General features: G+C 41.9%; 1 protein-coding gene across 14 annotated transcripts in view; it reads right to left on the bottom strand.

Annotated features, from left to right (window-relative positions):
• Positions 1-13,320, bottom strand: part of RFX3 (regulatory factor X3) — a 285,490-nt gene that overhangs the window by 203,033 nt on the left and 69,137 nt on the right. The window contains exon 1 of one of the 14 annotated variants that reach the window (XM_042963665.1): positions 2,443-2,725. The exons of 12 other annotated variants lie outside the window; for them this stretch is intronic. The gene's annotated coding sequence lies outside the window, so the exon portion shown is untranslated. Of the gene's footprint in view, positions 1-840; positions 1,750-2,442; positions 2,726-13,320 lie in introns of those variants that run through there. One more of the 14 variants, XM_042963664.1, reaches the window with a different exon arrangement.

Genomic DNA, 13,320 nt, shown 5'->3' with positions numbered 1-13,320 from the left:
TGGGTACCTTCTGCACACTGCTGTTTAATGTTAAAATCAGGCTAGAACGAATTCTTTTTTAAAAATGCAGAATAAGAAGTGAAAAAAAAAAAGTCAAGAAGCTTTGAGAACTACTCTCAGCTAATGGAAAAATTATTTTAATTACATGAGAAATGTTCTAAAGCAATCTTCTGGGTGAAAACAAAGCATTACTTATTCGTTGAGGAAAATGCTTTCCCTGAAGAAAATGTTCCCATGTTCGGAAGCGCTTCGTCTATGAAATTAATGCCTTATACATGTAGGTAAAAAAAAAAAAAAAGTTCACACCTTGGTAATTTTCTTCCAAAATGCTGCCTCATTATAGCAATAACATTTTGATTTACGCTAGAAAGGGTTTCTTTCCAAAGAACTAAAATGTATTTTAGAAACACACTTTAAAAAAAAAAAAAAACAAACCTGAAATGTGCTCTATAAAGTACTAAACAAGTCCATAGCAGTGGACTTTGCTTTAAAAGGACAAAAGAAGCCATTTTAAACCACATTAAGTGTAATCATCTTTTTTTCCTCTGAAACATGATAGTAAAATGAGAATAAGAACTGAATGATTTCAGAGCACAGCAATGGAAAGTTTGGGACTGCAATATGCAAAGACAAAATTTTGAAAAAACAACCTTGGACTAAGATGTCCATTAAACACAAGTAGTCCAAAAGCTGCTGTAATTTTTCTCGGATTAGCCTGAGAACACAGGATAGGCCATTTGTTTTGATTTTTCCCTTGACTATCTTCAACTTTGCTCCTGCATTTCCTTTCACAAATAAACAGGTTAACATAAGGAGGTAACTGATTGTGTAACTTATCACATTGTGATCTTTCAAGGGAAACGTTTCAGTTCATTCAAATTCTGTCTCCTCTCAACATCTCTCGTCTCCTGCATGAGAAGATGACAGTCTATAAAAGGAAAGGACACCATGTGTGAATTGAGTTAAGAAGGGTTCATGAGAGAACCGGAATCTAATTACATAAACACACTTCCCTACAGGTGGATATAAATTTGAAAATCTCTGAAATCTCATCTTTAAAGGCGAGCAGTGCTTTTTTAATTATGCTAAAAGTCCCTTGTCTGCTTGATCTCTCATGAACAATTTTAATCAGGCAAGCCTAATACACGCCGTCTCACAGACAACTTAACAGAGCTCTCAACTATGAGCTAATGGGAAGACAAGGAACCACAAGCATTTTTATTAAAAGGAAAAAAAAGGCCAGCCTAGAGATTTGGCCAGCAATAAAGCAAGATTAAATCATGCTTTTCCCCCACTTAGCCTACTTCACTTCAAGAACTACAGACATACAATTAATTTGCTCTTGAGATTTATTTTGTAAACATAAACACACCATGTTTAACATATTACATCCTCGCAGTTCACAGCGGTTTTCGTGATTCTCCTCTCTCATTCACAAATGGCCTAACGTACATTGGAGCGACCAGTTGGCCAGAAACGAAGAATAGCCCCCACTAAAATATATTCTCCCCGGAAGAGCCAAAAAGCACTCTCTCCCGTCTACAGGAATCCTGAGAAGGGCAAAGGGAATGTCAAATGATAATTAAAAGAACCCACCCTTCAGCCAATCCCCAAGCCCACTTGCTTAACCAGCTATGTCCAGGAGTTTTCAGCCCATTCTAAGGCTCTCCAGATAGAGCAGCCTACCAGAACCCTCATTTTTCAGCAGCTCTAAACCATCTGAACATCACAGCCACCATTTTAAACTCCTTTCTCTTAACCAGTTCAACCCAGAACCTCCCCCCCCCCCCCCCCCCGCAAAAAGTATCGTTAATCGCCCCAGGGGCTAAGAGTCTGCACCTACGCAACACCGAATTGGTTTCAGTCTATCTTGATTGCCCCAAACTGCTTGAAATGAAAACTTCCACTTTTTAAACCCTGGTCTGAGTTTACCTCCGATTAGTGGCTGTGTGATTTGCAAGCTATTCTCAAGCAGCTCTGTGCCCCATTTCCTCCACCTGTAACACTGTAGTAATACTCTCCTTCAGAGGGTTGGTGTAAGAATTAAATGCCATGAGAAGGGAAAGGGCGGGTATAAAAATTAAATGACATAGTTCACCCAGCACATGGTACACCCTTCATACACTCAAGTTTCCCTCCATTGTGTCCTAGATTAGTGTTTCCAGGCTCTTCCAGCATGGGCTTGATGGCTTCCGCTGAACTCTGAAGGAGACACTGGGCGTCTCACGTGCTCCCTGGCAATCTGTGCCAGGCTTCAGACGCAAGAGCAACCCTTCCCCAGAACCTCACTCTCATGATCTGCCCGTCTCTATACTCCGCTCCGTCCCTCTGGAGGCTTTCCAGCTATTTTCATTTGAGGGCTCCCTGGGCATCTCCAACTCACTCTGTTTTCCGGTGCCCTGAGTTAACGTTTGCTTATTCATCAGAGACTGCTTCATTTACCTTGCCTTCAGTTTTTCACCTGCCTGGCTCTCTTCCTCATTAGTGCTTCTGCTGCCTACTAATTGCAATTGCATGCAATCCATTTAAATCGAAGCTTTTCTATTTACACTGATTTAGAAGACTATTCTTTACAGTTAAGCTGCAAGAAAATTAAAATACAATAGGTGAGGACAAGTAGGCCCTGGGAAAAAAACACATGGTTAATTCTTAGAAAACGAGTTCTGTTTTCTTTTGTTTTTACAATCAACACACATTTTACGCATTCGCCTATCAGATCTTGTGATTCTTCTGACCTGGTTGCTTGATGGGCGGTAACAATTCCGCTCTCTTATTGAAATGGTACGCAGATGCTGAAGAGTGAAAGGGGACAAAAGGCAGGGTAAAAGATAAAGAAGCTTTCAAGAAATGTTCACCAGCACCACTACGATTGCAAATACGTACATACAAATCCTTTTCAAACCCCCCAAAGTCGTTGTCTAATCTATCTTCAAATATCTCAGAATAAGAAAATCTAATTCTAGAGTTAAAAAGGCCAGATCTCTAATAAAGAATATTTTTCTGAAATAACGTAAATCAGTTAGGACCACTGTCCAGATATTTTCACGATACTCAACAGTCATTTTTTTTTGTTCTTATTTACTTTTTTGTTCTTTTTTTTTTCCCTTTCCCATTCTCTCCCAATCCTCTGTTGGGTACACAAATTTAAAATGCTTAGTGATGCAAAAGAAAGTATTATTCTTTACATGAATATGAATTACATGTCTTTCCGTACTCCATGCTTGTTAATTTTCCTAATGGAGTATCAAGTCTTTCCAATATCCTCAAATTAATCCCAACCTGCTTCAAATTACCATGTTTTGAAGTTCTCTGCCTCAGGTTCTGGTCAAGGATAAAGTGCCATCATGGGCAGGCGGCTTTCTTTAAAGTAATAGAAAAGAGTAATAAAATAATTACTTCTTAGAATTTTACTTAGAAATTCTTGTGATGATTCTACTCAACTCAGGTAAAATTTCGATCCAGCAGTATTAACATAAAAATTATGTCAATAACCCAGTTCATCACTACCTGAAACAATGGCAAAAACTTTCTTTTCCACTAAGCATTTGGTTTGCAAAGAGCTACTACACCTGACACCCAGATCGTGGATTCTAGCACCATTTTCCCATAAAAGGAACCAGGGCTCTTGGCAGAAATGATCCTAAGAGTGGAGTAGAAAATATAAGGGTGAATCTAATGCATCCTATAGTCCCAGACACTAAAAAAGTACTCAAAACAAAAAATAAAACTCAATGATGAGGTCGTATCAGAGGGACAAGGGACACAGGGGTCATTTACAAAGCTCCCAATGACCAAAGCTGAGCCAATCTGAATAATAATATGGTGTTGCATTATAATCCAAAGTATAAAATAAGTATCCACAAGGGGCACCTGGGCGGTCCAGTCGGTTCAGCGTCTGGCTCTCGGTTTCGGCTCAGGTCGTGATCTCGCGGTTTCTTGAGTTCAAGCCCTGCGTCAGGCTCTGCACTGGCAGCACAAAGCTTGCTTGGGATTCTGTCTCCCTCTTTCTCTGCCTGTCCCCACTAGCGCTGTCTCAGTCTCCCTCCAAACAAACAAACTTAAAAAAATAAGTTAAAAAAACATCCACGAATCCATACTTACATAAATAAATGACTGATTAAATACATACACAAACGGGGGTAGAGAAAATCTCATGCAGAAGTATTCCAAGTAATTTACGAAGACACCCCACTCTTGCGGGAGTGGAACAGGACTCCTCGCTCCTTAAGTGGGGGCCACACACAGTGCTTTCCTTCCAAAGGGGGAAAGTCTGAAAAGGGGGAGTAAAGAGTAACCTTACAGTGAGTGAGGACAGCCGCTGATGATATGGGAAACTGGGTGTGAGATATATAGGAACTCTCTGTACTATCTTCACAAGCTTTCGTAAATCGGAACCTATTGTAAAATTTAACAATGTGTTCTAAAAGTTAGAAAAAAAAAAAATCCGCCATTGCCTTTGGGCTTTCTGCAGCTTGCTACCCGGCTGACCGGCAGAAACTCTAGTCAGTTCTAGAGCAATTCGACTGTCCAATTCTCGAGAGCACTCTCAAACCCAGCGGTCGCCAGCACTGCCTTGGATGGAAAGATGAGAGGCAGAGCCCTGCGTGGGAGTGTTGCTCTCCATACGGCTAGTCGGGGGACTCAAAGAACCAGTTTCTTCATCTATACAATGGGGCAAACGTGCTTGGAGGGGTTAAGGACTCCTGGGCGGAGAGGGCTAATGCGATGGCCTGGCTGCATTTCCACTGCACAACGTCTCTTGTACATCCAGTTCCACTCTCTCCCGCTTGGCCCCACTCAGATGTCAAGCAGTGGCCAGACCTGGCTGCTTCCAGTTGGGTTCTGTAGACAGGGTGCTCAAATGTTACTTTTTTTCCCCAAAAATCAATTCATGTGAACTCTCTCTCTGGAAGAATAACTGGAAATTGGACACAGTGCTTGCCTCTTCGTGGGAGAACGGGCGGCCAGAGCAGAAGGGAGCCATGATTTGCATTGTATATGCTCTCGGGCTATCTCAGTTCTCTCCTACTACAGGTAAGCATTAGCGATTTAAAAACTTATGACAAAAGCAACAACAAGAAATCCATTATTACTCAAGGATTGCTATCATTTTCTTATTTCTACCTTTGTATCTGCAATCTGTGTGTTATCTCCCTTTGATATAGCACCATCCATCGCAAAGGCAAGAAGCGTGGCTCCAGACTAGTCTAAAATGATTTCAATCAACTTCTTGTGTAGCAAATCAGCTGTTTCAAAACAGCATAGCAGTCTTGGAATCAGAAGTGACTTGGGATGGAACCCAGGCCTCCTTACCGAACCTCCCCAAAAGCCCAGCTTCTTCATCAATAACCCTGGAATAACAATACCCACACTTTATAGAGCTGGTGGAAAGATTAAGTAAAGTAGATGTAAAATCCTTAGCACAGGGCCTGGTCCATCTATTACTGTCATTGTAGGTATAAATGGAAGTCTGTGGGAAGATCTGATTTCTCACTCAGATGTCTTTTCCACTCAGCTATGGATCCAGAAGCAACTTCCAAGATTCAACACCCCTAAGATGCAATCGGTTTTCAGCAATTATTGTTCCAGTCTCCTAAAGAATACGTGTGAAATAACTAGAATGAACAGCATTTCAACACACGAGTCACATGCTATTGGTAATATAGTTAGAGTTGAGGAATTCTTAAAACCATCAAAGCAACAAAATATTAAGGACAGTAACATTTAACACCTGATTAAATGGGCAGAATGCTCCAGTTGAAGTTGTCTTTGGGATTATGCTGGAAGATTGCATAAGTTTAAATGTTTAGATTATCTTCGCATCCTGGCCTTTGCCTTAGTTTAATGCAAAAGGGCTTGTCATATTTTACCAAGACACAGATTGTGGAGATTCGTAGTGATACATGTAAATAACCTTAATAAAAATGCAGGGTAGAGCAATACATATAAACATCTTAGGTCCTTTAATGAATATTTGTCGAGTGGACTTTGTGTGCATTAATACGTGAATAAATACCATGTTATGAATGCATACTCCGTTCGGTGAGTCATTAGAAATATTATTCCGTTCCTGTCTCCAAAAAAATAGCTATGTATTTTACTCTGATTTCCATTTTATTGTGGGTTTTATAGTGGAAAACACTTCAAAAACGAATGGTATATTTCCACTCACAGGGTCTTTCGTGTGGATTTGCATGGATACACACACAACAACATATATCCAGGCAAAAATATACATGCATATATATCTAGAGCAAAAATATACATACATCTCTATGTGCCTGGATATAATTTAAGATACAAAAGTACTAAAGATGTATTTGACAATTTTTCATACTTTCTAATTTTTTGGCTTTAGGGCTTTGCTGTAAGATTCATTAAAGCTGCTTCTTGCTTTTGAGGTCACCGACGACAAAAACAGCTCATGTGTATCTGATTTAAAGTCCCGCTGAGCAACTTGAGGGCTGCTACGAGCCAAGTGGACGAGTGATTTTCAGGCTGCGCCTGTCAGGGAAGAATGGGATCTGAAGCTACAATGATAAAACTCTTACACAGTTCCAAACACTTAGGCTGGAGACCACTGAGGAAGCTCCATTCCATTACTAAGTCACCCTGTCCAATAATGGCCATTGTGGACAAATTTTTTTTTCTCAGTTCTTCCATTTTATGTTACACTTCACAATTTGTAGGTCATTCGCAAGAACCACCTAATCCTGACAAAACATGTGAGCCAAAAGTTGGGCAGTTACTTCAGGGACTGAAGGCCACCAAACTAGTAAGTGGCAAGACTGGGATTTGTACCTACATCCTCTGTCCCCAAATAGAGTGCTCTCTCCCCCATCCCACAGCTGAATTCCTTCCTCTTCTATGACAGGTCCTGATTCCCGGGGCACAACACCCCATCTGCCCATCCCCTCATCCCTCCATCCCCCCCCCCCCACCTCTTCATCCATGGTCTGCAGTCCTCCCTTGGCCTGGGGCCGGTCAACTCAGCAGTGACACCGTCCCAAATTTAAATCAGCCTTCTAGATAAGTCCAGCAAATGCGGTTCACTTTTCCTCAACACAGAATAAACTTCTTACCCAAGTCTTCAGAGGCTGATGGTCCTGAACCCGTCTTCTTTTTCAGGTTTAGAGAGTGTCCTCCGTGCCCTGGAAAGGTTCCTTCACACTGGGTCCCTTCCCTCCTGTCACCTAGTTAAGGTACACTCTTCCTTACCTCCAGCCTCACTGCCTCAAGCAAGCAGCAATCTCACTAACCAAACCAAGGGTCCCGACTAATCCACTCTCAGGGTGCCATGGACCTCGACTTCACTGGTGTGATCATAGCTGCAAGTCACATTTACTCATGGAATTGTCTGGTTAATGTCTGACTTTCCTCCCCAGACTGTCAGTGACACAAAGGGTAAAGATGAGGTCACTTTTTGGGCTCAGTCACTACTATATCCCCACTGCCTGGCACAATTTCCAGCCCCACAGGAAGTACGTGATACTTTTTCCTAAAGCTAAACAAATAAAGAACTAGGCAAATTCCTTTTTCAGTCTTCAAATATTTGAAAATAACTACTATTCTGACGATTCCTCACTCAACACACATACACACAAAAGTTAAGTTTTGTTTGTTTTTTTAATTTTTTAAGGTTTGTTTACTTTTAGAGAGAGATGGAGTTCTAGTGGGGGAGGGGCGGAGAGAGAGGGAGACACAGAATCGGAAGCAGGCTCCAGGCTCAGAGCCCAACGCGGGGCTCGAACCCACGAACCGCGAGATCATGACCTGAGCCAAAGTCGGTCGCTCAACTGAGCCACCCAGGCGCCCCCTCAAAAGTTAAGTTTTAATAAGGATACCACTCTGATCCTTGGAAATATTCCTTATATGACAAAGTTCCCAGATACTTCTTAAAACCTGGAAGTATAAATGAACATATTGGTTTTTTCTCGTAAGTAGAGGCTGTACCTTTTCCATTCCACACCCTGTATTTGCAATAAAACTCTCTAGGGGCACCTGGGTGGTTCAGTCGGTTAGGAGTCCGACTCTTGATTTAGGCTCAGGTCATGACCTCACTCTTCTGGAGACTGAGCCCCGTGTTGGACTGTGCACTGACAGCATCGTGCCTGCTTGGGATTTTCCCTCTCTCTCTCTCTCTCTCTCTCTCTCTCTCTCTCTCTCTCTGCGCCACTCCCCACCGCCCCCCCCCCCACCTCTCAAAAATAAATTAAAAAACAAACAAACACACAAAAGTCTATGGCTGGGGCATAGGAGTAACAGGTAGATCACAAATTCCCAGGTCTTCCTCATATTCTTGACTACTGTGATTTCAGTTTCAGCCAATCATTTCAGATGGCTAAGGCTTTTTTTTTTTTTTTTTTGGTCCTGATTCCCTTACTCCAACCATTAGCTGTCACTCCCAGCTTTATGTAATATGTAAATGTGATGGACGTGTTTCATCGAAATTGGTGATATAAATGATTAATAGGACAAAGTGAAAGAAAGAGCTGAATCACGTCACTAGAAATCCCTCTCTCCAAGCTGACATCAGTTCATTCATCACGTTTTGTCAACCGCCTAGGAATGTGCCCGTCCTCATAAAACAGCCCCTAATTTGGCCATCTATCTCCTGAACACTACCACGAGACGCTTTGTCCCAAGCCTTGCAAAATCACCTTACTCCAACTGTACGGTAAAAAAGTTACACAAGCTTAACATGACACACATTTCTAGTGACCTTAGGTAGTCTCTGGAGGACTGCTTCTTTCCTAGGTTGAGTCTGCACCAAGTATCTAATAACTAATTAAAAGAATTTTCCCAAGCACAGACATGAAACTGAAATACGGGTTTCAAAACTCCACTTCTGGTTACATCGGTTATAACATCCTACATTTACTCCTCTTTTTTGAAAATAAAGACAGTATCTGCATAACGATCTTTCGGCACCTTTGGTACTGATCGTCACTGCTGAACCATGACTGAACCGCTCATTTCTGCAGGTGATTTATTCCTGAGGTGTTAAGTGGTCAGAAGCATCAAAGAGCGTTCTCCCCACTGCCTCGCCTTCCCTGGACTTCAATGCCCTTGCTGCCATCCTGAGTCTCCTTTGCGGAACCCGAGGCTCGTTTCCTTGGGATAGAGAAGTAAAAACCAACCCAGGAGGAGTTCTGCAATTCTGCCTTTGTTCCGACATCCAGTATTACGCCGTCTGTCCCAAGATGTTTATGCTTCTTCTTGGTTTCCTTCACGATCTAAACACAATATGCTGTGATCCTTTCCATCGTCACAAGCCTCATTTTGAGATTCAGCCTCCTGAACGCCACTCTCTTTAGTACTACTTGTGTATTTGTGTTCCTACCCATCCTTACGTACGAGAATCATTTGTGCTCCTATTGTCAGTATTCCATTCTAGAGAGCCTACACGTTTCATTTATTCGATTCATGTTGTACCGCTTGCCAAATATACGCAGTTCACCACACTACAGCGAAGGATACAAAGACACCTAAGATGGGGCACCTGGGTGGCTCAGTCGGTTGAGCGTCTGACTCAGGTCATGATCAGGTCATGACCTCATGGCTCATGGGTTCCAGCCCCGCGTCGGGCTCTGTGCTGATGGCGCAGAGCCTAGAGCCTGCTTCGGATTCTGGGTCTCCCTCCTTCTCTGCCCTTCCCCTGTTTGCACTGTCTCTCTCTCAAAAATTAACATTTTTAAAAATTAAAAAGATACCTAAGATTTGGTCCCTCCCTTCAAAAAATCCAGAGAGAAAAAAGACTTTTCAGCAGAAATATAGGCTTCTACGTTACCAAGATAAAAGCAAATGCTGAGCAAGCACAGAACACAACAGCTAGCTCAAGGAAGGAGCTGCTGAAGTCTTCACCAAGGAGATGACAGGAATTGAGTCTTGCAGAGTAAGGACGTAGTCACTGAAAAACTGGAAATATGTGCAAACAAACGGCAATATAAAAAGCACATTGTTTTCATACAAGAGTGATGAACTTCATGTAGCTGGAATTTCAGTTACATGGAGTACAAGATATATAGCCTGAAAATATGGAATCAGTTACAAGAAGGCTGTGTAATCTAGGTGTCCAATGTAAGATAAACAAAATGAAGCAAATACTTTCTGCAGAATACTAGACAGCAGGTAGAAAAACAAAATCGAGATGTATTCCCAAAAGTCTGGCAGCTCTTTAAAAAGTAAATGGTGTCTAGAGCACAATACCAGCAATGCAAAATTAAAACGCATACGCATCCAATGTTTTGTGTGAACACACAATAAATCTACATGTTTAACAGGACACAGAACAGGATTCAGATCCAAAATAGGAAAATAGTGGGCGCGCCTGAGTGGCTCTGTCGGTTAAGCGTCCGACTTCGTCTCAGATCGTGATCTCAGTCTGTGAGTTCGAGCTCCACATTGGCTCTGTGCTGAAAGCTCGGAGCCTGCAGCCTGCTTCCGATTCTGTGTCTCCCTCTCTCTCTGCCCCTCCCCTGCTCACGCTCTGTCTCTGTCTCTCTCTCTCAAAAATAAAGATTAAAAAAATTTTTTTTAAATACGAAAAGTTATCCATGGAGATGGAACATGATGGGGGTGGGAAAGGAGAACCAACAGATTTCTTTTTAAATGTGTATGCACCTGTTTGAAGTCCAAAGACATCAAAAACGTATAGTTTTCCTAGAAGTGACAGAAGTTATCAAGTTCAGGAATGTGGTAAAATCGAATGCGGGTGGTTTTTAGGAAGAAAATTCGGGCCCGCATGAAGTAAAAGCTCTGTAGCTATAGTTTCTTCTGGAGTCGAGGAAGAGAAGTTCATTACCCTTTTTCTGCCTGTGCTGAGCAGGCTTTTATCATTCTGCGAGAAAAGGCAATGTATCAGACTAAACTGACCAGACTAAACTGACGGTAAGTAAAGACAGATGCAGAACTTTCGGGAACAGGTCAAAGTGAAGACGAGCTTTGACAGGGAGTCGATCACTACAGAGAAAAGCTGTATCTTAAGGCCCAAATTTGGGCTACCATCTTCTAGGAATTTTGTGTTTTTTAAACATTCCTGCACTGTGGTCGATGCCGGACTCAGTAAATACTGAGGATTTCACCAAGCTGAAGGTCTGTTGTTTTCTCAGGCGTGTGCCAGAGGGAGAGCAAGGAGAAATTACGAGAAAGCCTCGCCGACTATGTCTCAGGAGCACAGCACAGGGATCCCTGTTATAAACTCATTCAAGCCCTATCGCTTGAGAGAGGAATCTTGCTTTCTCAAGAACTGCTTCAGCTGTACAAACAGACTTTCTACACAACTGTAACTGAACACTACCAGCAGTAAGCCAGCGTTTTGAAATGTCATCAAGCTCTAGTGCCAGGTGACAATTGTTTGCTGTGACATGATTTATGCAGCACATTTCATCCACTTATCTTAGACTCAAAGGAATGTCACCAAAGGGTTCGCATTCAGATGAACAGGCATGATTTCTAGCCCAACCGCTGCATCTGCGAAGAGTGAAAAACACACCTGGGAAGTTCCAGGACAGGATCCTACTGATTCAGTTTTGAGAGTGAAGAATTTAACAGCCACAGCACCGGCACCCTTAGGGGACCTCCCTCTATGGTGAGGACGTGGTTTGTCATTGGGATGCAAACAGTTGACTAAAATGTAACCGGAATCCAAATATATTGTTAATATCCTAAGTGACGTGTGCAAATGGTATGTACCATGGTTAACAATACTCTATGGATAGAACCTTCCGTTTCCACAGATGTGCTCTCGAGGGTCAGGCGTTCATGTCCCCCTTTGTGGTCTGTGCTTCAGGAACATGACAGGGATGTTTTTACCCTCTGACTCTCTGGCTCCTATTGAATTATCCACATCCCATCCTTCCATCTGCTCACCTATTCACGTGACAGCAATATTTTGATAGAAGAACATCTTTAAAAGAGAGAATCTTCCAATAATGACCCTAAAACAATTTTACTTTTTAAAATATTATTACCTAGAGAAGGTAATCTATGTTCTCTGTGGGTGGTGACATATGGGTATTAGTTCCCTTTCTCTATATAAAATATGTGTTGCTTTTGTAATCCAGAAAAACAGATTTAAAAATATTTTTTAAGTTTAGTTAGTTAGAGAGAGAGAGAGAAAGAGAGAGAGAGTATGAGCAGGGGAGGGGCAGAGAGAGGGGGACAGAGAGAGAATCCCAAGCAGGCTCTGCACTGTCAGCAGAGAGCCGGACATGGGGCTCGAACCTACAAACTGTGAGATCATGACCTGAGCTGAAATCAAGAGTCAAACACTTAAGCGACTTAGCCACCCAGGTGCCCCCAAGAAAAAAAGATTTTAAAAGACTATGTAGTGACATGATTAGGAAGACCTTATTATAAGAAGTTCTCATTTTAATTTTTTTAATTAAAAGTGTTTATTTATTGAGAGAGAGACAAAGTGCATGCTAGCAGGGAAGGGGTAGAGAGGTAGAATCCCAAGCTGGCTTCGGCTGCCAACGCAGAGCCTGATGAGGGGCTCGAACTCACGAACCGTGATATCATGACCCGAGCCAAAACCAAGAGTTGGATGCTTAACCTGACTGAGCCACCCAGGCGCCCCAAGAAATTCTCATTTTTAAAAGGTGGTTATATATCGAAGGACCTGGGTCTGGGATATCCCTCTTGCCTTCTGTCTTTACCCAGGCTTACAGCCCAACTTAGATGTGAATACACACACGAGCTTTGTCCTAGGATCTGTGACCGACTGGACAGTGGAAGGCAGGGGCTGAGCAAATCTAAAATTACCTATCAGCTACTCAGAAAAGACACTGAATCTAGTTGGGGCTCTAAAAATGAGATTATATTATACGAATATGCCAAATTTTCTTAGGATGAGACACACTGAATCGGCATCTCGGCAATTTATGCTCAAGACTAAATGGTTTCAAATAAACACAAATACTCTTATACCTCAATAGACACATGCACAAAATAACCATCTATCTATTATGTTATCTAACATAATAAATTTAACACTGTTAGAAAAAAAAGTCCTTGTTTAATGAAAAAATTATCACTCATATTTGCCCAGGTTTCCTCTATGTTACGCGCGCATCAAGATAAACATCTAAAACATTTGAAAACGTAACATTTTAACTTTTAATATTCAGCTTTACCTTTCTTAGCATTAAGCCTGAAACTAACACACTGAAGTTGTTGTAAAGCCTTATTCGTGTCACATATTCACCCCCTTCTTTGCACAATTTAACTGAAAGCAGCATTTCAGAGAGTTAGCTAGTACCTTACCTCCCATCTCAAGCTTAAAAGGATTATTAGGGGCTAAAAAAAGTCCTCAAACAG

This window comes from Panthera tigris, chromosome D4 (genome assembly GCF_018350195.1).
Source record: "Panthera tigris isolate Pti1 chromosome D4, P.tigris_Pti1_mat1.1, whole genome shotgun sequence".
Classification (NCBI taxonomy): domain Eukaryota; kingdom Metazoa; phylum Chordata; class Mammalia; order Carnivora; family Felidae; genus Panthera; species Panthera tigris.
Note: the sequence above shows the minus strand (reverse complement) of the source record. Positions and strands in the feature narration are given on the sequence as shown.